Source organism: Populus trichocarpa, chromosome 3 (assembly GCF_000002775.5).
Source record: "Populus trichocarpa isolate Nisqually-1 chromosome 3, P.trichocarpa_v4.1, whole genome shotgun sequence".
NCBI lineage: Eukaryota > Viridiplantae > Streptophyta > Magnoliopsida > Malpighiales > Salicaceae > Populus > Populus trichocarpa.
This window is the reverse complement of record NC_037287.2, coordinates 2891273-2919115: the sequence shown is the minus strand read 5'-3', so window position 1 is coordinate 2919115 and position 27843 is coordinate 2891273. Positions and strand designations below refer to the sequence as shown.

Genomic DNA, 27843 nt, shown 5'->3' with positions numbered 1-27843 from the left:
ATTAAAATGTAAAAGTAGAGAGAAGAGATATGCCTAGACTGAAAAACATGAAGAAGACTGAAACTTTCACAGAGCAGAACTCCCTCTACAGGTGTCTGTTTGCTGCACCGTCAGTGAGGAATGAAAGAGGAGACAAAAGGGTTTCAGATTCATCAGTTTCTCTTCCAATTGAGACAACGCGTGATCCCACACGTCGGCAGTGACAATGCTGCAAGTCTCCGGGTGCTGCCAAGATTACCTAGCTACTGGAAGGTTTCCAACAATTCTCATACAACCGCAACAACATTGGAAGATTGACATGATGTTGTGAGGATTGCCAAAAGAATTGAGCTAGCTGTCAAGATGGGAAAGATTGAAGGATCTGCCATGAATTCCAGAACAATGATGAGAGATGAATCAGGAGATGACTCTGAAGATGAGAAACCATAGTTACTTGGTTTAGTCAAGTCTCACTGTAGCACCAGCTACTTAAGTGTCTTTGCCAAGATTGACATCTTTCTGCCACCCAAGTTGGACTACTAGCATCTGTCAGATTCCAGACTTTTTGCCTGACTCTGTTAAATCCCATGCAACCACTGTTTCTTATGTGATATAATCCCAACAAGAGATTTGAATATCATGGGGGGATTTCAGGCCATTCAGTTGAATAATTGCAAGAATCGAGTCCGCAAATTGGTGAGCAAAAGACGAGAGGAATCCGTGAAGGAGCTTGTCATCGATCATTTTATCGCCAGAACATCCTCAGAATGACGAGTGATCGGAATTGCTTGGCAAAACAGAGATATCGCCAAAGAGGCTGATCTAAGAAGGGGTTAAACTGTCAATCATTTTTGTTATGGATTTTGCCATCTTGCATTTTGTTTTGGGGTCACATCTCATCCTTGAACGAAACATGTCTTTCCTTTGTCTTCCTGTTGTTTTGAAATCAAGAGATGCTTCTTTCAAAGGGTATTTTTACAAAATATTTTGATCAAGCTCCAACATGCGATTAAGATTAATCAATCCTGAAGATTAAAAGTATTTTGATTGCAGAAATAACTTGATGCTGGAAAATGACATGAGGTGACCAATCAATTTTGAACTCATACCTCCTGAAACTGAACCACACATCATATAACTAAGTTTTAGCAGTATGCATAATGACATTTAGTGGATTCAGTAGTTATGGACTCGTGAATCATGACTCTTACAAGTCCAAATCATTACATTGGATGAGGTCAAAATTTATCGATTCTAACCGACCTTGCTTGAAATGAGAAAAGGCTATTTTTGTTATCCTTTCACATTTCTTGAAATATTATCCCTTGCGGTCCCCATTTGAGCCTGATAGAATATTTTTTTTCAAGAAAACCCTGACTAGGATCACACCCCACACTGGGGGCAATGAGAGATATGTTATTAGGAAGGATAAAGACACTGATAGAATCAATGATAAAAGAAAGGCTTAGAATAAAAGCCCAATGATTGAGAAAGGGCTAGAACAAAAAAAGCCATAGAGTGAAGGGCATCCAAGAAAACTTTGAGAAAGGCTATGTAAAAGTAAAAAAAAAAGTGGAAATGAAGGAGAATGCCTATCAATTCTAAGAGGGGCAAAAGAGGTTTCAATGGAAGAAAGACACAACATATGCCAAAAGTCAACACCAAAAAAAAAAATCAAGTTTCATGTCTTTTGGTGTGTCTAGGATAAAGCCTTTAGTGTCTTCAAAATTTTTAGATTCATTATTCATCAGAGAAAAAGTTGGATTAGCATTATGACCTATGTTAAGAGAATTCTGAATTTGATATTAAAAAGGTTATATGTCATTTCCTCTACAAACACAACAATAGAAAAAGAGTTGATGAATAGTTTGATGTTGATCCTAGGTCTTTGAAACCCTCAAACACCTTTTGAGCCTGAATTTTCCTTTCTTTCATAAGCCATGAACCATAGCCTGCATTATGTGCTTTAAAAAGCCCTTTTTAATCAGGTAAGCAATCTGAACCGATAAATGGCGATCTCAAAACTTGAAGAGTTTTCTATAAGAGTCATAGCTTCATGGAATAAGCTACTGGTTATTATGCATGCTGATAAAATTGGTGCTAAAAAAGAAAACAATCTTTCTTGATGAATCCTCAAGTTTTGACTTGAGCCTTTTGTTTTCCTTGAAATTCACAGAAGGTCACCTCATTGCAGACCGTGAAAAGATATACCCAAGATCAAAGATTAAAACTGACATAAAGAACCATGAAAAAAAAGTCATTTTAAACTTACAATGGGTCATTTCTGTTTTCAAAATACAAGACAATCAAAGGACTATATTGAATAGTGTGTGTTGGGTTTTTGACCAAAAAGCTTGATTTTCAAAAGATCTTTTCCAAAACTGATATCTCTTTGATTTCATTTCAACAATTAGACTTGAATTGACATGATCTTTGAAATATGAGAGTTGATTCCAGAACAAGAAATATTGTTAAACAACAAGAACATCGACCAAATTTGCAAAATCCTTGACAAGAATGACATCAACATTTCTCGACACTCCTTGAAAAGTTGACCACCTGGAGGCAATACAGTGGATCATGGGTAGGAAAACAAACAGTATTCAGATCAGTTGGGGGCAATGAAAGATGATTAAATGATGAATCAGTGTACTGAAGACAATGGTGTTCAAAGAAAGATAATCAATGAACGAGCACATTCAGATCATATTGGGGGCAATGTTGTTCAAAGATAGTCCATGATCTAGTGAACCCCGTCAACAATCGGGAAAGCAAAGATACACTTGAAGGACAATCTCATATTGTCATTTTTTGAAACATGGTTATCAACAGATGTTATTGCATAGTTGCATTGGAATGAATGTCAGAAAGATGCACACCACCAAGACTGACTGTGGGACCATCTATTTTAGAGCTCAAATGCGCACTTCACCGTATGAATATGGGTGATAACATGAACATCATTGATGATGTCAAGACATTTCTTTCCACTATCTGATTTGACAAGCTGAGAGAAATCCATGAGAAAGAACATTGAGCATACAACGATGAGTCTTCCACTGCAAGCTATGAGATGCATGTCTGGATGATTGGATAGTTTCAATGAAGACTGATGATAATATATACTTGAAGAGTATTGTTTCAACTGGGGGCAAGTTCATGACTGATTGACAATCTAAAAGGAGGTTAAACACCAGAAAACCTTTTGAGGGGTGTTAGCAAAACACACGCACCAAATCAAAGGACAATTCTTGAGAGAATCTAGGAGATGGATGATTTGTTCAACTCCTTCACGATGAATCGAGCAACACCACACTTGGAAACATGGTCAAGCTTGAGAACAACTGAGAGCAGTAATCGTCGTGGACAGCCCAGGATGGGCACTGCACTTACATTTGAGTGAAAGGCTAGCATACGAATGAGCCAGTGCATGGGAAGAGCAAAGAAAGCTTTGGAATGCAAACAAAGGCACCCTGTGATGATGGAACATCGAAGAGGGGGGACCTATATTTCGAATCAGGTAAGGATGCATGCATGTCAGCTAACGTTAAAAACATTGTACATATTTTTTATTTTGTTGCAGGAAAAATCCTCAATGTAGTTTAGCAAGATTGGGGACAAAAAAAAAAAGAGAGAAAAAGAAAAAAAAAAAGGAGAATCATTGAGCTGATAATGACAGAGAATCATGGTTGTGACCTTGGAACGGGAAGAAGATGAGATAAGCCTTACTGTTAGGAAAATCTCAAAGAAATGAAAAGATCAACCTTGCAATCAGGAAGCATCGAATTTTCAAACCCTGCGATCAAGAATTATCAAGAAGCACCAAGTTTTCTGGCCCTTCTTCTATCATCCCTTCAGGACTTCGCCAGGTAAGTCCTATTTTTCACACTTGTCACATCACATCTTTCATTTGGGTAGGTCACCCATAACAATGAGACCAATTCATATTTTTTATCCTCCGCCTGGGTAGGTCACCCATAACAATGAGACCACTTCACATTTTTTCTATCCTCCACCTGGGTAGGTCACCCATAACAATGAGACCGTTTCACATTTTTTCTATCTTCCACATGGGTAGGTCACCCATTACAATGAGACCGCTTCATATTTTTCTCATCTTCCATCTGGGTAGGTCACCCATTACAATGAGACCGCTTCACATTTTTTATATCCTCCACCTGGGTAGGTCACCCATTACAATGAGACCGCTTCATATTTTTCTCATCTTCCATCTGGGTAGGTCACCCATTACAATGAGACCGCTTCACATTTTTTATATCCTCCACCTGGGTAGGTCACCCATAACAATGAGACCACTTCACATTTTTTCTATCTTCCACCTGGGTAGGTCACCCATTATAACGCGACCACTTCACATTTTTTCTATCTTCCACCTGGGTAGGTCACCCATTATAATGAGACCGCACTTCACATTCTTTCCATTTGGGTAGGTCACCCATCATAATGAGACCGTTTTCCACATCATTTTTCTTGGGTTAGTCACCCATACAATGAGACCATCATTTTTCTTGGGTTCGTCACCCATACAATGAGACCATCATTTTTTCTTGGGTTAGTCACCCATACAATGAGACCATCATTTTTCTTGGGTTCGTCACCCATACAATGAGACCATCATTTTTCTTGGGTTCGTCACCCATACAATGAGACCATCATTTTTCTTGGGTTCGTCACCCATACAATGAGACCATCATTTTTCTTGGGTTAGTCACCCATACAATGAGACCATCATTTTTCTTGGGTTCGTCACCCATACAATGAGACCATCATTTTTCTTGGGTTAGTCACCCATACAATGAGACCATCATTTTTCTTGGGTTCGTCACCCATTACAATGAGACCATTTGTTCCATATTCTTTGTTTTGGTTTAATGAGGTCGCCAGATGGGATCTCATGTAGCTTTGGTTAAAGAGAATCGCCAGATGGGATTTCAGGTTGACCGAGCTACCATATTTTTAGTTCCAGTTGAATGAGGTCGCCAGATGGGATCTCATGTAGCTTTGGTTAAAGGGAATCGCCAGATGGGATTTCAGGTTGACCGAGCTACACACATTTTTTTAGTTTTGGTTTAATGAGGTCGCCAGATGGGATCTCATGTTGGTTCTGGTTAAAGGGGATCGCCGGACGGGATCTCAGGTTAGCCCAACCACACACAGGATATTGGTTCTGGTTAAAGGGGATCGTCGGACGCGATCTCAGGTTAGCCCAACCACGCAGATTTTGGTTTTGGTTCAAGGAGATCGCCCGATGGGATCTCACAGAAGAAAAAAAAAAAGAAACATTTAGAGTTTTTCTTTACAAAGCTTACTATGCAAAACATTGAGGAGTTTTGCTTCGTAAGCATTGTAAAGAGGGGGCATCTGTTGCTACCCAATTTTTGACCCATGTTTTGATAAATTTTCAGAAAAATTCAAAAATAGCGAAAAACATTGAAAATCCAAAAAAATATGTTTTTAATACATTTGCATCGTTTTTTAGCATTTTTAGCATCGTCTCAAAAGAATTTAAATTTTCAAAGATATTTGGAACGCGTTCAACTTTTCACGCGTCATTTTTAAAATCATTGATTTCCCGCATTGAGTCGATGTTGATATTTGCTCGCTTTCAAAAATACAAAAAAAAAATAAGAAAAATCAAAATTTACAAAAAAAGAGGAAAAGATAAGGAAAGGAAAAGTTGAGGGACTAGTTTGAAAACCTAGCAAAACTTTTCCTATAAATACCAAGCTACACTGGTTTTTACAAAGGGGGGATCAATTTTGGAAACATAAGAAAAAATACAAAAAAACAACCTAAACCTAAACCTATCTCTAACCCCAAAAAGAAGAAGCCGCCGGCCCCCCTGTTTTTGATTTTCTTCTTCCCCTCAGCAGCCAGACTTCTCCCCCGGCGCCATCCTTTCTTCCTTCTACCACACCGCTGGTCCCTCTCTGTCTCCCTTCCTCACACACTGCCAAGCTGGCCATTACAGCACACAACCCACATCAACCTCCTACAGAGCAGCCTCCCCTCAGTCGAAGCCTCCTTTTCCCTGTTGAAGAGAGCCGGCCCCCCACGTTTTTGGTTTTCCTCTTCCAGCCGGAGTCCCTTTCCTGCACAAGCCTTCATTTTCCTTCTCCCTCTCCAGCCGGTTCCAGCATCTTCTTCTTCCCTCACCGGCCAGCAGTAGCCCTTCCTTCACCAACAGCCACCGCAACTCTCCTTTTCCATTCTCCCCCCAGCTGCTAGCCAAGACAAACCCATTTTCTTCATCATCTCCTTCGGCCGGCAGCAGACCCAGTTCACTGCTTCCAACAGCCTTCATCGTCTCCTCTGTCAGCCGACAGACCAGCTCTCTCCCTCCATCAACCGACCACAAGCAGCATCACAGGACAGCCTCATCTCCATCGACCAGAGGACGGGCAGGGCCGTTCCCCATCTCCTCAGACCCACGGCTCCCGCTTCAGCCAGCAGGTTTTTCCTTCCTCAGCCGCAGAACAGCCCCAGCAGCGGCAGCAGCAACCACAGCCACGACAGATCCTCCTTCTCCAGCCGGCTTTCAACAGAGTCCACAGACCGGCCACCAGCAGCAGCAGCCGATCTCCTTCCCCACCGGTCGACAACCTCCAGCGCTCCTTGCTGCCAGTACGCTGAAGCAGAAGAGAGGAAGATGAACCATAGCAGCTGACCCGGAGCAGATCTAAAAGACCCGAGAAGAATAAATTTGAAATAAAAACTAAGATCAACTGCCTGTGTTGTTGTGTTTCTTTGTTGTTTTGCAGGTCACCGGCGTTGCAGAAGAGAAGAGGAGAAGAAGCCAGTTTCGGCCGGCTGCGCGTGAACCCACGCGCCGCCAGCGACGGTGGCGCGTGGAAGGACGCGCCGCCACTGTTCCTGCGCCCAGAAAACTTCCTTGACACTGTTCCGGGTGGCAGATGGCAATCCCTGTAATTCCAGATTGTTTTGAGGCTAATTTTAAATTGTTTAATGTAATTTTTGTTTAGTTATTTTTTGAATTTGTATAATTGGTATTGTGAATGTAACAACAAAAGAAAAGAAAAAGAAAATATAGTGAAAGTGTATGGGTGTGTTTATATTTGTTTTATGGATGTTTTATTTTTATTTAAGATAAAATTGTAAAGATTAAAGAAGAATTTAATATTTTGATTGGATCACGGTCAAGAATTATTAACTTACATGTAAGTTGTATTTCTAATATCCGATGAAAAGACAATTATTAAAACTTCTTTAACACATCAAAGTCACGAAGCAGCTTACCTCAGGTAGGGTGCGTTAGGGGTGCTAATACCTTCCCTAACCACAACCAATCCCTTACTCGCGAATCTCTGACAAGACCAGTACATCTGGGTTTTCTAGTAACCCTCAATTAAATACTAGGTGGCGACTCCAACGAACCAATCAAATCAAACATAACAACGATAATGATCGCCAGCCGACGCCGCGCGGATTTTTTGACGTGCGACAGTAATTATAATTCTTAACCAACTCAATATTAAAAAAAAATCGACAAAGATAATTTTGAAAAAAATCATAAAAAAATCACATGGAAAAACACTGCAACAATTCACAGTGTTTTAAAGAAAAAAATTATAAAGCTAAATTCTTAATCAGCTCAATATTAAAAAAAATCAACAAATATAATTTTGAAAAATAAAAAAATAAAATAGAAAAATTAAGTGGAAAAACATCATAGCAATCCATAGTATTTTAAAGAAAAAAATTACAAAGCAAAAATTTTAAAAGGTAAAATCAACAAAAATAATTTTGAAAAAAAAATAAATGACAAAAAAGAAAAAATCAGAAAGTTAAAAAAAAAATTGGAAAAAAAAAGTTAAAAAAAAAAAAGAAGATGAATTACTGTGAATTACTGTTATAAATTAATTAATTAATAAATAGTAAAATAGTAAGACCAAGACTTGTGACTGTGACTGGCAATGAATGACAGGTTTGGCCCTTCACATGAAAGGATAAATTGAATTAATTAAAATAAAATGTACCTGTCATTCTAGACCTGACATAATAAAATTAAAAATAATAGCTTTTACGGCGCCATCTCGTGGAAAAAATTGAATGATGACAATAAAATAAGATTTTGAGGATAATTTGTTTCAATGTCCTCTCCATCAAAATCTTTTTGTTTTGAAAAGTTATATATATATATATATATATATATATATATCTCACATGAGAAACGCACAGTTTCGTTGATTAATCAAACAATTAATTAATTAATAAATAGTAAAATGGTAAGACCAAGACTTGTGACTATAACTGGCAATGACAGGTTTGGCCCTTCACATGACAGGATAAATTAAATTAATAAAAAGCTTGTTGACCAGTAATCACTCTTTGACAAAACTCGAAATTAACAAATCAAATGCAAACACACCACTCAAACTGGCAATGACATTTTCCCTTTTCTATGCGCACTGCCAAACAGTCCCTTACATGTCATTTTCACCATCCCTCTCTTTTCCACGTGCTTTTCTTTCATCATTAACATCTACTTTATACTAAAACATTTCACTTTAATATTTTCTGTTTTCCATCTTTCAATCCTTCAGGATTCAAAATACGCTGTTCAGGAATATTGATGAAAAAATAAATATAACCAGAAAACAAATACAGTAAAGCATTCCCAATTAATCCAAAGTTTTTCCACCAACCCATCTCGTGGAAAAAATGCATGATGGCTGGAAGAGGACGTTTCACGGCCTCTCCTCGAAGAAAAATGTATGATGGCAAAGGTCTCAGGGACCAATGTATAGATGGAAGTGTTCTTATGGACCCATATCGTAGAAAAATTGCTTGATAGGACCATCCCATTGGTCTTTATCATGGAAAAAATACAGATGCCAATATAAGTCTTACAGACCCATCTCACACCGTAAATTTCTATCTATCTTACTTGTTGATTGTGTAACAAAAAATAAACTCTTTAGAAAAAAAAAAGAAGTTTTAATAAAGAAAATTAAGGCATGATTTTCCATTAAATTAAATTAAGGCATGATTTTCCACACGTTAAATTCATAAAGAAAATAGCAAGTCTTCTATATCCGTCATTGTCGTGCAAAGTGAGCTGCCTAGTTTTAACCTTTGATTCATATTTTTCCTTAAAAAAAATGACATGGGTTCAACTTTATAAGAAGGAATACAAGTTTTTGGTTAATTACTTTTATGCAATTCAAAATTTTTTTTTTACAATGTGGTTTTAATCAGTGTTGTTAAATTTAATTCAAGCCTAACATTTTAATCTGGAATCTAACCCGATTTAGATTTAGAAAAAACCAAGTAAGAGTTGACCCAATAAAACCTAATCAACTAAATAAATCAACTCACAACCTAGTCAACTCAGTCAAAAACTAATTTTACTTTTTTTAACTACGCGATTTTGATTTTTCTAAAAAAAATCTTAAAATGATACAATCTTTTATTAACATCAGTCAATAAGCTAACTTGTTCGATCTATAACTCAAAACTTTATCCGAGTATTAAGCCAATTTATGACCTAAACCCTTATCTAAACAAACGAACAACCCTCACCGAGCCGGGTTTAATAACTATGTTAGAGATATATAGTAGTTTAGGGAGTTCTATCAAGGAACGAAGATATTTTCAGAGAATAACACTTATATTGATACTTTTATGCAATTCAATTTTTTCTTTCTTTTACTCTATGATCCTAATTAATATGACATTCTTAAGCTAGGTGTAGTATATAGAACTTTTTTAATAAAAAATTAGAAATATAATTCGCATCCAAGTAAATACCTTCACAAATTAATATAATATGTTTTAATATTTACTTTTAATATATATAAAATGAAAGATATTAAGAGTTGATTAATATTGTTAAGCCATATATGTTTATAAAAGTCATTTCTTTTAAACCACATGATATGTTTACATATTTGCAAAATGTACATATTTTAAATTTTAATATTAGTAATTATAAAATTTATATAGTTAATAAAAACTGCTCCACTTTTGTTCTCTTTTCTTTCTTTAACTTTTGTTCTTTTGTTCTTTTTCTTTTGAACTGTTGTGTCTTTCTTTCTTATTTTTTTTCCATCTTTCAATTCTTTAAGATTCAAAATGCGTAGCAATTTACGTTAGGAATATTGATGAAAAAAAATTATGAATTTAAATTAAATTATAAAAATATCATCGTCAATCTAGTAAAGTCTTTCTAAACTCTGACTGTTCTAAATTTTAACTTGTTATATAAACTAGATGAAATATCTTTAAATTTAGAGATAAGATTTTAAACTAGATGAAATATCTTCAAATTTATTCAGTTTTTTAAATTGAAATAAAATATACCTGCCATTGCAGACGTGACATAATAAAATTAAAAACCATAGCTTTTAGAGCCCCGAGCGTACGGCCCATCTCGTGGAATGGAAAAAATGCATGATAGTTGGAAGAGGACGTCTCACGGCCTCTCCTCGAGCAAAAATGCATGATGGCAACGGTCTCAGGGACCAATGTGCAGATGGAAATGGTCTGACGAACTCATAAATGCATGATGGAAATGGTCTTGAGGGAAAAAAATGCATGACGGCAAAATACTTATTTCTTGTACTCTTGCGATAGATTAACTTTATTTAAAAAACTGAATAAATTAAAAAATTCTTTTTTATACTTATAAAAATCTTTTGTATAGAAGAATTTTCTTTTTGAAAAAAAAAATATTTTCAAAAAATATTTCTAATATGTGTAGCTTTATATATTATTTTTTTTTCTTTTTATTTTATTCAATCAATTTATAATTTATTTGTCTGTTTTTATTATCATTTGATCGAATAAAAAAATTATTTTAATTAGAAAATTTAGAAAATACAACTGCGTAAATGTCACGTTTTGTGAAATTAAATATCTTGATTTACATTTGATAAAAAAAATATCTTGATTTATACTTGTCTTTTGATTTTTCCAGTTTTTATTTTGAGTCATTGTTTATGATTTTTTTCACTTATCAACACACATAATTCTTGATTTATTTGACTACATTTGTGTATAAATTTTTTGATTTTTACTTCAAAAAATTAAAATAAAAAATACGTTGAAGAAATCTATATATAAATTTTTTTAATTGAAAAACAATTAACTGGCGGTGAAGCTGTAGTCAAATATCCAGTCTGTGTACTAAAATAAATGGCACTCGAAAGTTCACAAACCTTATCTTCCAGACAAGAAGAGACAAGAAACACAGTAGGTGATGTTCTTTTCTATGGCTATAAATGGATAAAGAGATTAATATTACCAAAAATATGGACAAAAATTGATGTGGATCCGCACCACTTTGATTATTTTTCATTTTCTTCACTCTTTTTGTGTTCACTACTTGATGATTCAAAAGTTATCTATTTAAAAAAAATCTTTTTAAAAATACAAAAATAAACAGATATTATTACGTCACACAAATTTATTCTGACATTATTTCATGTACTGTTGCTATAGGGATATTTTCACTGTTAGAGACAGTAGTTTAGGGAGTTTTATCAAGGAACGAAGATATTTTCTAAGAATAACATTTATAGTGATACTTTTATGCAATTCAATTTTTTTCTTTTTTTTAGTCTATGATCCTGATGAACATGACTTTCTTAAGTTAGTTGTACTATATAGAACTTTTTAAATAAAAAATTAGAAATATATTTCCCATCCAAATAAATACCTTTACAAATTAATATAATAGGTTTTAATATTTACTTTTAATAAATATAAAATGAAAGATATTAAGAGTTGATTAATATTGTTAAGCCATATATGTTTATAAAAGTCTTCTTTTTTTGAATTGACTTATCTCTCTTTCTTTTCTGTTTTCTATCTTTCAATCATTCAAGATTCGAAATACATAGCAATTTACGTTAGGAATACTGATGAAAAATTCAATATAACCAGAAAACAAATACAAAAAAAATATATGATATTCTAGTAAAGAATTTACATTTCCATTGAAAGAAGCGTCATATATTAATCTAAGGTCCTTTGTCCATTAATGAATCGGTGGTTGCATTCTTACACTTGAGATTTGTTTTTTATGCTTAAGCTTTTAATTTATTTATTTTTGTAAACTAAATTGAAATTAAAGCATATTATCCATTCCCAAGCTTACGGGGCAATGGTCTCATGGACCATCCCACTAGCCTCCCCCAATCTGGTATAACCTGGATTACAAATTTAGAAGGTTAACCCGATCGAGTTGACCCGGGTTGATTTAATATGTTGTCATCTCAATAATTTTTTTGAAAATATCATCTTAGATTTTTTTTAGTCAAACTATATTTTTATCAGTCGTTTAGGTTGTCTTTGGACCCGTCTAGTCGATCGGGTCATATCGGTATAACTCTCACTTTTTTATTTCTGTTTGAAATTTAAATTGCATAATTTCAAGTTAATTTATCTTTAAATTTAAATTTAAATTTAAATTATGTTTATTGAGTTAATATATATATATATATATATATATATATATGAACAATATAATCCCAAAACCAAAACATACCGTTTCAATTAAAAAAATGAAACACTAACCAGAATGAAACTGATAACCTTGACATGAAATGTTTAAAATGAGCATCATCGAACCATTCAGAGCAACCGTGTACATAACAAGGGCGTCCCCTTCTCCGTCCAGAGATTAGGCACTGAATCTTTCGTTGCAGTTAGAGTAGGCAAAGCTTGTCAAGCTTACAATGGCGCCAATCTTACTCTACTCCTCGTCACTTGAACACTAATGATTTATTTTTCATCAACACTATTGATCACTTGTTTGAACGTATGCTGTTGTTGATGAATGAGAATTGAAGGTGGTAGCATTTGAGGATTTTTATTGTTCTTCCTCATTTTTTAAATGAAACTGTACTATCTTACATAAAATTTAAAACAACACTGAGATTTAAACATATTCTTTGTTGTTATTACTTGCTTAAATGGAAGGAGCATGGAAATTTGAAATTACAATGATTGGAACCAAACTTTTAAAACTGACAATTGTTCGTTCCTTCCATTAATTAAGCCCACGTGATTCAGATGGGATGCAATCAATCCAGTTTAGACCCAATGGTTCTTAGGTGAAGGAAGCACAAGGTGGAGCTTTTCTCTTTCAATGGTAGTCTTCAGCGGGTGGAGGATGAACGTGAGGTGGAATCACCAGGTTCACTGGATTCTAGAATCAGAAAAGGGATTCTTTGTTATATTATAACTTACAGTTCTGCTGCAACTGCAGATAGATTTGTTTGTGCATTATGGAATACACCAACAGTTAACTGGTTTACAGTTGATTCGGTAAATAATGCGGGTGGTATTTTAGTAAATTCTAGGTTCAATTGAATATGGTGGGCAATGGATGGCGCTATTGGGAAAGGATTTCATTGTGCACTCATAGGAGTTTTTGCAGGAAATCTGGTCCGTGAAAGAAGAGTATTGTGGGAGGAACTTCTTAGTTTAAAAGCGGCTTTTGGAACACCATTGTTTATTGTTGAGGACAATATAGTCTTATAATGACCTCTTTAATGAAAATATTTCACATTTTATTAATTTTATTATTAAATTGAAAATTTTAATAAATTTGGAGGAATTTGATTTTTTGAAGAAAATTGATTTAAAAGTACTATTGAAATAAAATGAATAAATGTAAATTAAACCAATAATAACTAATTAGTTAGATGTTGATAATTTATTTAGTTCATATTATTAATTAATGCATATATAAAGCCTTGTTTTTCAAATGACTATAAAAAAAGGTTTGGGAGCTCTAATACAAGACTATGAAAAGATGTTATCTACAACATCCACAACCAAAAAGCATATTTGAACATTCCTTTAGTTTGTGTTAATTTAAAGGGTAGTACATGGTCCAGGAATGTCATTACATTTTGTAAGGATGAGTGTGATGTTCTAAAAATGAAAGAGAATAGAAAAAGGCAACATAGCCCTTTGAGGTTTAGAATTAATAGGTATAAATAAATAAGGAGTATTATGGTAAATGAATCAAAATTAATAAGTATAAATATAAAAGGAAAGAAAGAGGGATCTGAAATTTAAGAGTGAGAGACGATAGGAGCTAGAGAAGAAAAGGGAAAGATGAAGAAGAGAAAAGAGGGAACGATAAAAGGAAGGAAAAGAGAGTTAGAGAAAATAAGTTTAAAGATAAGATTTAGGTTTTGATGTATATAAATGTGTCTTCTTTTAGTTTTAATTTTATTTTGTTGAATATTAAGGTTTTACAAATTTTATTTTGGGTTTGATTGATGAATTGATTTGAATGTTATGGGATTGATTGCTATGGGTAATGAGTTATTTAATTGATTTTTGAAGATTTAAGGTAAAGATGATGATTTTGAGTCATGATTTTTTTAAATGATGAATTTGAGTTAAAAATCTTGACATATCAGTAGGTGATCCGTGGAAAATCTGGGTTTAAGGTTGAAGATGATGAAAGTTCAGTTTGGTCCCTCAATTTTTGAAAATTTCAGTTTAATCCCCAAACTTTGGCAAAATTACAGATTGGTCCATAAGGCTTAATCCTAGATTCTGGACAGTATTATGGAATGTGTTGTAATATAGGAAATATTGTATTTTCTTGTATATATTTATCCTGCATAGTATGGTACACAGTAACTATTGTATGTTGCCCTAGTTATATATATAGAAGAGATGGCTACAGATTATGTATGCCCTTCAATCAATTACAGCTTATGCTTCAACTTGGTATCAGAGCCGAAAACATCTAAACAGATTCTTTTCTCCCTAATCAGCACAACCTTCTCTTTTCTGTAAAATAATTGTTGCAGGATGTTTATTTTCTCCCCAATCGGCACAACCTTCTCTTGTCTGCAAATAATTGTATCAGGATGTTTTCTCCGTTTCTCCTCAATCTTCCAGCAGTTTCTATCCGACTTCTCCAACTTCTCTAATGGATTCCTCTGTTGCTACTGCAGCTGGCATCAATGTCAGTATGCTTGCTACTGCTACCTCATCCTCCCTTGTAGCTCCTACTTCTGCTAGTATGTCTGTTCCTGCACCCTTATCTATCTCCTCAGCCCTTGCAGCACCACCAGCCATCATTCCTCTTTCAAACACACAACATGTCATCAATCTCAAACTTACCAACACAAATTATCTATTTTGGCGTATGCAGATGAAGCCATATTTGATCGATCAAGGTGTGTTTTCCTTTGTCGATGGCTCAACGATGTGTCCCTCTCCGCACAATGATGTTTCTGCTACTTCACCTGCCTTCAGTTCTGGTTTTTCCCCTGCCTTCTTGACATGGAAACAACAAGATCAACTCATCCTCAGCGCACTCCTCTCCTCTCTATCCACAGACGTTCTTCACCTTGTAGTGGATTGTCCAACATCTGCTAGTGTATGGAGCACACTAGAACGTGCTCTTGCGTCTCCATCCAACTCTCGAATCATGCAATTGTATGGCTGCCTTCAAGACCTTCATCAAGGTGATGATACTGTCACCGCCTATCTGCAGAAGGCTAAGGGATTATTTGATGAGCTAGCTGCCGCAGGACGTCCCATCTCCCTCACCGACTTCAACCCATATGTGTTTCGGGGCCTTCGCAATGAATTTCATGACTTGGTTACTAGTCCATCTACAAAATCTGACCCTCTACCACATTCTAAGTTGCATAGTCATTTATCTACTTATGAGTTTTTACACAGGAGCTCCCTTCATCCTCTTCCTATGGCTGCACCCTTACTACCAACACCTGTGCAGCCCCCCTCTACCTTCGCTGCCCAGTGTTCTTTTTCTAGTTTTAATGGCAGCAGTTCATCCTTTCAACGGGGCAGAGGTAGACGGAATGGGTTGAGGAATATGCACTCTCCATCTTAGTATGGTGCTTCGCCTGTTAGAGGTCACAGCAGCAGCTTCCAGCAGCAACAGCGTGGGCATTGGCAGCAGAATCATCCAAATTGGCAGCAGAGCAGAACCAGTAATGCTGGTCAGTGGCAGCGACAGATTAAGTGCCAATTTTGCAATATATTTGGGCACTCCGCACAACAATGCTCCCAGCTTGTGAAACATGGTAATCACGCCTCTGCCAACCTTTCATTCAGTAACGCGTCCACAGAAAATTCTGTCACTTGGTTTCCTGACACCGGCGCCAATCAACATGTTACTCCAGATATTACTGGTATGACACTCGCAAAACCTTATCTCGGTAATGATCAATTGCATGTTGGTTGTCGCATGTCGGAAACACCCCGCGCGGCGTCCGCTTCCTGGCGATGACGATTTTTCTCTTTGTTATTGGAATTGATTTTGTTAGGAGTTGCCACCTAGTATTTAATTCAGGGTTACTAGGAAACCCAAGTTGACTGGTCTTGTCAGAGATTCGCGGGTAAGGGACTGATTGTGGTTAGGGAAGGTGTTAGCACCCCTAACACACCCTACCTGAGGTAAGCTGCTTTGTGGTTGTGATGTGTCCAAGAAGTTTTAAAATTTTTTTCTTTTCATCGGAATTTAGAAATACAACTTTCGTACAAGTTTGTACTTCTACACCGTGATCCAATCAAAATATTAAATCCTTCTTTATTCTTTTGCCTTCTCCTTATAAAAAGACCCCTGAAATAAACACAAACATGCATTTTTTATTTTTTGTTTTTTGTGTTTTTCTTTTTTTTTTATTTTTTATAATTCAATATCATAAATAAAAAAAAGCACAAACACACATTTTTTTTATTATATTATATTCTTTTGTCTTCTATTTTCCTTCTTTTTTTTTTTTTGCTTTTTCTTCTTTTTTTCTTTTTCTCTTTTTTTTTACATCCCCAATACAAGTTATAAAATTCATAAATAAATAAAAATTACATCAAATAATTTAAAATTTACAAAACAGTCCCTAAAACTCCAGGAATTGCAAAGGAACCCTTCTGGAATTGCAGAAATTCATGGTGGCGCGTCCTCCCACGCGCCACCGTCACTGGCGGCGCGTGGGCCTACGCGCCACAGCCGGTGAAGACCATCAAGCTAGTAGATCGGGATCGTCTCCTTCTCCTCTTCCCGTCCGTACTGTCGGTGACCTGCAGAAACAAGAGAAAACACAAACAATCACAGGTTTTTGAATTTGCCTCCCTTTTTCCTTTAGATCTGCAGATCGGCAGATCTGTTCTTTCGTTGCCGTTGCGTCTCCCTCTCCTTCAGTTCAGGTGACCGGCGGCATGACCAAGGATTGCTGGTCTGTGGGCGCTGCTGGGTTGGTTGCTGCCGCTGGAGGCTGTTCGGCGGTTGAGGAAGGAAAGACTCGCTGGTTGAAGCGGGAGCCGTGGGTCTGAGGAGATGGGGAACGGCTCTGCTGCTGTGACCTTGTGGAGCCGGCGTTGATGGAAATCGGAGGAGAAGAAGACAGCGGGGGCTGCCGCTGCGCTTGGTGGAGCTGTCGAGGCTGGTGGCGCGCCGGTGGTGTTTGCTCCTGTTGTTGGCAGCGGTGGTTGGCCTTGTTGCTGAGTGCTGCTGCCGCTGCTCTTGGTGGAAGAGATGGAGCAGCTGCTGGGTCAGTTGAGAGAGACCCGGCTATGGGAGAAGGAAGGTAAAGGAGCACCGGCTGGAATGGGACAGCGGCTGCTGGTGAAGGAAAGACTCCTGCTGGCCGGTGAGGGAAGAAGAAGATGTTGGAACCGGCTAGAGAGGGAGAAGGAAAATCTTCCGTGGCCGGCTGAAGAGAAAACAAAATCCAACAAAGAAACAGGGGGGGGGCGGCGGCTGCCCTGGAAGAGAAGAAGATTAGGTCTTTTTTAGGGTTAGGTTTGTTCTTCTTTTTTTGTTGTCAAAAATGCCCCCCCCTTAGCTGAAAATGAAGGCTATTTATAGGCAAAATAGTTTTTCGGGCTTCAAAATTGGTCCCTCAAGTTTTGTGTTTGACCCCTAATTTCAATCAATTCACTTGGTAAAAATTAAATTGGGTCTCTTAAAATTCTGATTTTTCAATTAAGTCCAAATTAAGCTCCCAAACTTAATTTTTCACCAATTAAGCCCTCAAATTAATTTGACCCGCTTAAAGTATAATTAAGTCCTTGCACTTAATTAAATCCTCCAATTGGACCCAAATTAATTCTTGAACATAATTAAAATTCAATTTGGCCCATGATTAAATCAAATTGGCCCATTAAAAATTTAATTATGTCATTGGACTTAATTCTTATGCAAATTTGTCCAATAATCATTTAATTTGACCTTTGAATTTGCATTTTTCTATTTTTAGGCATAACAACGTACACTTGGGCCTTGAAATTCCTCCGAAAATTGCGGCTTGATTTCCGCCTATTTTTGCAGCCTTTCTTGGTCGACTTTCTCCGCATTGCCAGCCTTTATTTTTTATTTTTTTTTTATTTTGAAAAAAAGTGAATTTTGGGGAATCACCCAAAATTGGGTGATGACAGTTGCCCCCCTCTTTACGATGCTTACGATAGAAAGTCTCGTAAGAGACTTTAGATAGTAAGCGTTGTAAAGAAGAAAAAAGGATGAGATATGATTGACTCATCTTGTTGAGGAATGATGAATCCTCATGAGGGCTAGGAAGCACACTCGGAGTAAAAACTGGAAGAGTTTTTGAAAATTCAAAGATTTTGCAATGGTCGAACTGTCATGGGTGACCTACCCGGTGAAATTTTTTTGAGGTGGTCTCATTGTAAAGGGTGACCTACCTAGGTGAAAAACACGAAGATTTTAAAGTGGTGAAAAATACAGAGATTTTTCAAGGTGGTGAAAATGCAAAGATTTTCCAAAGGGGTGAAAAATACAGAGATTTTTCAAAGTGAGGAAAAATACAAAGATTTTTCAAAAGGAAGGAAAAATACAGAGATTTTTCAAAGGTGGTCTTGTTGTAATGGGCGACTTGCCCGGGTGAAAAATACAAAGATTTTTCAAAGCGGTGAAAAATACAAAGATTTTTCAAAGTGAGGAAAAATACAAAGATTTTTCAAAAATGGTGAAAAATACAGAGATTTTTCAAAGTGTTTTCATGGGAAAAATTTGAAGGTGGTGAGAAACGCAAGGATTTCTCAAAAATGGTTTTATTGTTATGGGCAACCGGCCCAAATGGAAGATGAAAAGTGTTTTGAAAGATGTCTGATTACAATGGGTGACCTACCCGGGCAAGAAGACAAAATGTCTGAAAAGGATGACATGATAGGACTCGATGGGGAACAAGGGCTGAAGAGCGCACTCGAAAGGAGGTAGGGTTAGAAAAACACGCTACCTAAGGTGGTTGTTGGCCCTAAGGCGTACTAAGAAGGAGGCAGGGTTGGAAAACGCACTACCTAAAGTGGTTGATGGCTCGAAGGCACCCTAAAAAAGGAGGCAGGGTTAGGAAAACACACTACCTAAGGTGGTCGTTGGCTCTAAGGCGCACTTAAAAAGAGGCAGGGTTCGAAAACGCATTACCTAAGGTGGTTGATGGCTCTAAGGCGCACTAAAGAAGGAGGCAGGGTTGGAAAACACACTACCTAAGGTGGTTGATGGCTCTAAGGCGCACTAAAGAAGGAGGCAGGGTTGGAAAACACTACCTAAGATGGTTGAGGGCTCTAAGATGCACTCAAAAGGAGGCAGGGTTGGAAAACACACTACCTAAGGTGGTTGATGGCTCGAAGGCACACTAAAAAGGAGGCATGGTTGGAAAATGCACTACCTAAAATGGTTGACGGCCCTAAGGCGCACTAAAAAGGAGGCAGGGTTGGAAAACACACTACCTAAGATGGTTGACGGCCCTAAGGCGCACTAAAAAGGAGGCAGGGTTGGAAAACACACTACCTAAGATGGTTGACGGCCTTAAGGCGCACTAAAAAGGAGGCAGGGTTAGGAAACACACTACCTAAGATTGTTGGTGGCTCGAAGACGCACTAAAGAAGGAGGCATGGTTGGAAAACGCACTACCTAAGATGGTTGACGGCCCTAAGGCGCACTAAAAAGGAGGCAGGGTTGGAAAACACACTACCTAAGATGGTTGACGGCCCTAAGGCGCACAAAAAAGGAGGCAGGGTTGGAAAACACACTACCTAAGATGGTTGACGGCCTTAAGGCGCACTAAAAAGGAGGCAGGGTTAGGAAACACACTACCTAAGATAGTTGGTGGCTTGAAGGCACACTAAAAGGGAGGCATGGTTGGAAAACGCACTACCTAAGATGGTTGACGGCCCTAAGGCGCACTAAAAGAAGAGGCATGGTTGGAAAACACACTACCTAAAGTGATCGATGGCCCTAAGGCGCACTAAAAAGGAGGCAGGGTTAGGAAACACACTACCTAAGATAGTTGGTGGCTCGAAGACGCACTAAAGAAGGAGGCATGGTTGGAAAACGCACTACCTAAGATGGTTGACGGCCCTAAGGCGCACTAAAAAGGAGGCAGGGTTGGAAAACACACTACCTAAGATGGTTGACGGCCCTAAGGCGCACTAAAAAGGAGGCAGGGTTGGAAAACACACTACCTAAGATGGTTGACGGCCTTAAGGCGCACTAAAAAGGAGGCAGGGTTAGGAAACACACTACCTAAGATAGTTGGTGGCTTGAAGGCACACTAAAAGGAAGGCATGGTTGGAAAACGCACTACCTAAGATGGTTGACGGCCCTAAGGCGCACTAAAAGAAGAGGCATGGTTGGAAAACACACTACCTAAAGTGATCGATGGCCCTAAGGCGCACTAAAAAGGAGGCAGGGTTAGGAAACACACTACCTAAAATGTTTGTTGGCCCTAAGGCGCACTTAAAAAGGAGGCAGGGTTAGGAAACACACTACCTAACAGGTAAGGGCTCGAAGGCACACTCAAAAGAGGAGGCATGGTTGGAAAACACACTACCTAAGATGGTTGTTGGCCCTAAGGCGCACTCAAAGGGAGGCATGGGTGGAAAACACACTACCTAAGATAGTTGGTGGCTCGAAGGCACACTAAAAAGGAGGCATGGTTGGAAAACACACTACCTAAGGTGGTTGAGGGCTCTAAGGCGCATTAAAAAGGGAGGCATGGTTGGAAAACACACTACCTAAGATGGTTGTTGGCCCTAAGGCGCACTCAATGGGAGGCATGGGTGGAAAACGCACTACCTAAGATGGTTGACGACCCTAAGGCGTACTAAGAAGGAGGCAGGGTTGGAAAACGCACTACCTAAAGTGGTTGACGGCCCTAAGGCACACTAAAAAGGAGGCAGGGTTCGAAAACACACTACCTAAGATGTGAGGGCTCGAAAGCCCACTAAAAAAATGGAGGCAGGGTTAGAAAACACACTACCTAAGGTGTGAGGGCTCGAAAGCCCACTCAAAAAAGGAGGCAGATAGGGCTCGAAAGCACACTACCTAAGATGTGAGGGCTCGAAGGCCCACTCAAAAGGAAGTAGATAGGGCTAGAAAGCATACTACCTAAGATGTGAGGGCTTGAAAGCCCACTAAAAAATGGAGGCAGGGTTAGAAAACACACTACCTAAGGTGTGAGGGCTCGAAGGCCCACTCAAAAAGAGAGGCAAGGTTAGAAAACACTCTACCTAAGGTGTGAGGGCTCGAAGGGCCACTAAAAAGGAAGGCAGGGTTAGAAAACACTCTACCTAAGGTGTGAGGGCTCGAAGGCCCACTCAAAAAGGGAGGCAGGGTTAGAAAACACTCTACCTAAGGTGTGAGGGCTCGAAGGCCCACTTAAAAGGAGGTATGGTTAGAAAACACACTACCTAGAGGTGTGAGGGCTCGAAGGCCCACTCAAAAAGAGAGGCAGGGTTAGAAAACACTCTACCTAAGGTGTGAGGGCTCGAAGGCCCACTAAAAAGGAAGGCAGGGTTAGAAAACACTCTACCTAAGGTGTGAGGGCTCGAAGGCCCACTCAAAAAGAAGATAGATAGGGCTAGAAAGCATACTATCTAAGGTGTGAGTGCTCGAAAGCCCACTCAAAAATGGAGGCAAGGTTAGAAAACACACTACCTAAGGTATGAGGGCTCGAAGGCCCACTCAAAAAGAAGGTAGATAGGGCTAGAAAGCATACTATCTAAGGTGTGAGGGCTCGAAAGCCCACTCAAAAATGGAGGCAAGGTTAGAAAACACACTACCTAAGGTGTGAGGGCTCGAAGGCCCACTAAAAAGGAAGGTAGATAGGGCTAGAAAGCATACTATCTAAGGTGTGAGGGCTCAAAAGCCCACTAAAAAATGGAGGCAGGGTTAGAAAACACTCTACCTAAGGTTTGAGGGCTCGAAGGCCCACTCAAAAAGAGGGTAGATAAGGCTTGAAAGCACACTACCTAAGATGTGAGGGCTCGAAAGCCCACTCAAAAAGGGAGGCAGGGTTAGAAAACACACTACCTAAGGTGTGAGGGCTCGAAGGCCCACTAAAAAGGAAGGTAGATAGGGCTTGAAAGCACACTATCTAAGATGTGAGGGCTCGAAAGCCCACTAAAAAGAAGGCAGATAGGGCTAGAAAGCACACTACCTAAGATGTGAGGGCTCGAAAGCCCACTAAAAAAGGAGGCAGGGTTAGAAAACACACTACATAAGATGTGAGGGCTCAAAGGCCCACTAAAAAGGGAGGCAAGGTTAGAAAACACTCTACCTAAGGTGTGAGGACTCGAAGGCCCACTCAAAAAGGGAGGCAGGGTTAGAAAACACTTTACCTAAGGTTTGAGGGCTCGAAGGCCCACTAAAAAAGAAGGTAGATAGGGCTTGAAAGCACACTACCTAAGATGTGAGGGCTCGAAAGCCCACTCAAAAAGGAGGCAGGGTTAGAAAACACACTACCTAAGGTGTGAGGGCTCGAAGGCCCACTAAAAAGGGAGGCAGGGTTAGAAAACACACTACCTAAGGTGTGAGGGCTCGAGGGCCCACTAAAAAAAGAAGATAGATAGGGCTAGAAAGCATTCTATCTAAGGTGTTGAGGGCTTAACAGCCCGCTCAATCAAGAGGTGATGGTGAGACACTGATATGTCAAGGATGAAAGCAATGTACCATGATCAATATGCATGTATACTTACCTGAGAAATGTAGGTCCCCTTTTCTTCATGGAGTTCCTTTTTCTACATAGAGTTCTCTTTTCTTCATGGAGTTCTCATTTTCTCAAAAGTTTGAGTCTCTGATAGTAAGCTTCGATGGCTCTTTTCGCTCTTGCTTACTCGAGTCATCTCTTGTGATATTGACCCCTGGGAAGGACTTGATATCATCATACTTCTTTGTCCTCCGCCCCTTTATCTCAAGAGTTGCCAATTTTGCCCAATAGTTTCTTAGAAAAGGAATTATGGAGCCAGTTCTACCAGATGTTTTTGATTGCCCACTAGCTTGATCATGCCCGCAAGTATTCAATTCGGGTTTGGGGATGAGGCTATGTGAAGGAAGATTTGGTTATTTACAAGGAGTTGTTTTCATGCAGAATTTTTGGAATTTCAAAGCTATTCCTCAAACAGAAATCATTTTGACATCGATTCAAAGCAGACTCATTATGAAGAAATTCAAATGATTCCTATGGAGAGGTTTTCAGATGTGATGAAAACTTTTTGTTTTGATTTTTTGGTGAAAAATATGGAGTGACATTTGGTTGGTCACAAAAGGTTGAAATTTCAATTTGAGGGTTAATGAGAACCGTTGTTATGTGAAGAACACGAAATGACATCTGGTTGGTCACAAAAAGGTTTAAATTTCAATTTGAGGGTTAATGAGAACCGTTTTTCAAAGCATTCATTTTATTTGCATGAATAATGATTCAGTTCGCATGAGAAAGCACTACCTACCGATCCAAATTGCTTGCCTTTGATTAGAAAGGGCTTGATTAGGCACGTAATGTAGGCTTGGGCTATTGGCTATGAAGAAAAGGATATTCGTAGGCTCAAAAAGTGTTTAAGGGACTCTAAGACTAAGGATCACTAGTGCTTATATCCCAAACTTTTTGTTCATACATTTGTGGACCTTGGATTTGATTTGTAAAATGGTCCACGGTGCCCCCCAGTGTTGGGCTTGGGCTCTTTCTCTTTTTTGGTTTTCTTCATTTGATCTTGAGCATCATTGCATTGACTTTTTTTTTATGCTCAGAATTTTGGATCCTTTGGATTTTTTTTATGCCCCCCAGCTTTGTATGGGCACCTTCGATGATTGAGAATTTTCTTTTATGCCCCCCAGTATTGTCTTGGCACTTTCAATCATTAAGGACTTTTTCGTGCCCCCCAAGAGTTATTTGGGCACTTTCAATCATTAAAGATTTTTTGCACTTGCCCCCCAGTATTGTTTGGGCACTTTCATCGTTGAAGACTTTTTATGCCCCCCAGTATTGTTTGGGCAATTTCAATCATTAAGGATTTTTTGGCACTTGCCCCCCAGTGTAGGGTGTGATCCTAGTCAAGGTTATTTTTTCAAGAAAAATTTATTAGGCTCAAAAGGGGACTGCAAAGGATATATTTCAGCCTTGTGAAAGGATTATCAAAGATGGCCTTTCTTCATCTCAAATGCATGCATTTAGGATCGGTAAGCCTTGCTTTCATGCGAGTATGTAGAGTGATTTCTCATTATTCATGCAAATAAAACTCTGCTTTTGGAGTCACTTCATGGTGTTTTTTTTTTGTGTTTTTTAGGTGTATGGTTACCTCTCTAAGGAATCACCTGAATTTCCAGAACTCGTTTGTTTGAACAAACACCAATATGATTTCTGTTTTTGTACTAAACTTTGAATTCCCAAAAATCCTTGTGAAAACATGCATGGTTTTGGAAAAAAAGGGAAACACGCCCAAAGATTCTTGGCGCAATGGTTTTGTAAGTACAAAGGTGTGCTCAGTATGTTATTTGCATGAACACAAAAAAAGAAAACACATGTTTTATTAACAGGAAAGGCTCATTGGACAAGGAAAATCTTGTGGAATTTTGAGCCAAATTACCGACAAAAACTGGAATAGGTTGAAAAAATCGAGAAATTTTTACAGGCATGATCAAGCAGGGGTAGCCTTCGATTTTTTTTTTTTGAGCAGGACAAGAACTGGCTCCATTCTGCAACAGTGGTGCAATTCCCCTTCGGATTGTGTTGAGGCTTTTGACCATGTTTGCCCCCCAGTTTCTTTGGGTTGAGTTGTTGGGGTTTGAACAAAGATAGCAAACCGGTTGGAAGGACCTTCACCAAAGGTATTTTTAAGTGTTTGCTCGAGTAAGCTAGAGGCGAGTCAAGCTTTTGTTCAGAGACTCCAACTCTTTTTGAAAATGAGTGCTGCGACGAGCACTTTTTTATCTCCCATGTTTTTCGCTCAAAATTGGGTGTTGCAAACTCATAGGGGACCCACCTTTTATTCTGGTGCATACATGAAAAAATGTATGAACATGCAATCTATATGATGAACTTGCCCTTCGAGGGGTGACATATGATCGTCACTTTTGTATGATGAAACAAGAATATTGATTCTTGCTCAAACTCTACAATGAAAATTTTTGGAGTGACGATCATTCTGTCACCCACAAGTCTTGAATTCAAGATGCTTCAAGAAAGGTTCGCCCCGATGCAAATAAATGATAGCACATACAACCTCAGGACAGGTTCAATTCATTATGTGAACATGGGTGGGTTTTCTACCTGGTCTCAAAAGGGTCTATGAGCTGCCCAGTGACCACCTCTCGTGAAGGCAGTATAGGAGTTTACAAGGAATGGTCAGGGCACCCTGTGACCGCCATTACTGAGTAAACACTCAGCTCATAGTTGGATGTTTCACGAATCTGAACCCCGACTGAAAGTCATGAGGCAGACCGCTACTTCCCACCTAGCTTAGAAGCTTGTGTGTGCATTCAAAAATAAATACAAGTGATGCATGAAACAATTCTAAAAATGCATGGATAAACTAAAACAAGACAAAAATAACAAAACTTAAACACATCAAATACACAAAGCTTAGTCCAATATTACCTCCCCAGTGGAGTCGCCATTCTGTCGCACGTCGGAAACACCCCGCGCGGCGTCCGCTTCCTGGCGATGACGGTTTTTCTCTCTGTTATTGGAATTGATTTTGTTAGGAGTCGCCACCTAGTATTTAATTCAGGGTTACTAGGAAACCCAAGTTGACTGGTCTTGTCAGAGATTCGCGGGTAAGGGACTGATTGTGGTTAGGGAAGGTGTTAGCACCCCTAACACACCCTACCTGAGGTAAGCTGCTTTGTGGTTGTGATGTGTCCAAGAAGTTTTAAAAATTTTATCTTTTCATCGGAATTTAGAAATACAACTTTCGTACAAGTTTGTACTTCTACACCGTGATCCAATCAAAATATTAAATCCTTCTTTATTCTTTTGCCTTCTCCTTATAAAAAGATCCCTGAAATAAACACAAACATGCATTTTTTATTTTTTGTTTTTTGTGTTTTTCTTGTTTTTTTATTTTTTATAATTCAATATCATAAATAAAAAAAAGCACAAACACACATTTTTTTTATTATATTATATTCTTTTGTCTTCTATTTTCCTTTTTTTTTTTTTTTGCTTTTTCTTCTTTTTTTCTTTTTCTCTTTTTTTTTACATCCCCAATACAAGTTATAAAATTCATAAATAAATAAAAATTACATCAAATAATTTAAAATTTACAAAACAGTCCCTAAAACTCCAGGAATTGCAAAGGAACCCTTCTGGAATTGCAGAAATTCATGGTGGCGCGTCCTCCCACGCGCCACCGTCACTGGCGGCGCGTGGGCCTACGCGCCACAGCCGGTGAAGACCATCAAGCTAGTAGATCGGGATCGTCTCCTTCTCCTCTTCCCGTCCGTACTGTCGGTGACCTGCAGAAACAAGAGAAAACACAAACAATCACAGGTTTTTGAATTTGCCTCCCTTTTTCCTTTAGATCTGCAGATCGGCAGATCTGTTCTTTCGTTGCCGTTGCGTCTCCCTCTCCTTCAGTTCAGGTGACCGGCGGCATGACCAAGGATTGCTGGTCTGTGGGCGCTGCTGGGTTGGTTGCTGCCGCTGGAGGCTGTTCGGCGGCTGAGGAAGGAAAGACTCGCTGGTTGAAGCGGGAGCCATGGGTCTGAGGAGATGGGGAACGGCTCTGCTGCTGTGACCTTGTGGAGCCGGCGTTGATGGAGATCGGAGGAGAAGAAGACAGCGGGGGCTGCCGCTGCGCTTGGTGGAGCTGTCGAGGCTGGTGGCGCGCCGGTGGTGTTTGCTCCTGTTGTTGGCAGCGGTGGTTGGCCTTGTTGCTGAGTGCTGCTGCCGCTGCTCTTGGTGGAAGAGATGGAGCAGCTGCTGGGTCAGTTGAGAGAGACCCGGCTATGGGAGAAGGAAGGTAAAGGAGCGCCGGCTGGAATGGGACAGCGGCTGCTGGTGAAGGAAAGACTCCTGCTAGCCGGTGAGGGAAGAAGAAGATGTTGGAACCGGCTGGAGAGGGAGAAGGAAAATCTTTCGTGGCCGGCTGAAGAGAAAACAAAATCCAACAAAGAAACAGGGGGGGCGGCGGCTGCCCTGGAAGAGAAGAAGATTAGGTCTTTTTTAGGGTTAGGTTTGTTCTTCTTTTTTTTTTGTCAAAAATGCCCCCCTAGCTGAAAATGAAGGCTATTTATAGGCAAAATAGTTTTTCGGGCTTCAAAATTGGTCCCTCAAGTTTTGTGTTTGACCCCTAATTTCAATCAATTCACTTGATAAAAATTAAATTGGGTCTCTTAAAATTCTGATTTTTCAATTAAGTCCAAATTAAGCTCCCAAACTTAATTTTTCACCAATTAAGCCCTCAAATTAATTTGACCCGCTTAAAGTATAATTAAGTCCTTGCACTTAATTAAATCCTCCAATTGGACCCAAATTAATTCTTGAACATAATTAAAATTCAATTTGGCCAATGATTAAATCAAATTGGCCCATTAAAAATTTAATTATGTCATTGGACTTAATTCTTATGCAAATTTGTCCAATA

At 38.7% G+C, this 27843-nt stretch overlaps 1 protein-coding gene and 1 long non-coding RNA gene across 7 annotated transcripts in view; one reads left to right on the top strand and one right to left on the bottom strand.

Annotated features, from left to right (window-relative positions):
• The window catches only part of LOC18096653 (receptor like protein 21), a 101332-nt gene that overhangs the window by 58267 nt on the left and 15222 nt on the right, over positions 1–27843 (top strand). The window lies entirely within an intron of this gene.
• Positions 16811–27378, bottom strand: LOC127905035 (uncharacterized). The gene is made up of 2 exons (XR_008058653.1): positions 26996–27378; positions 16811–17328 (listed from the first exon to the last, which is right to left on the bottom strand). It is a non-coding gene; the product is annotated as an uncharacterized LOC127905035 (long non-coding RNA).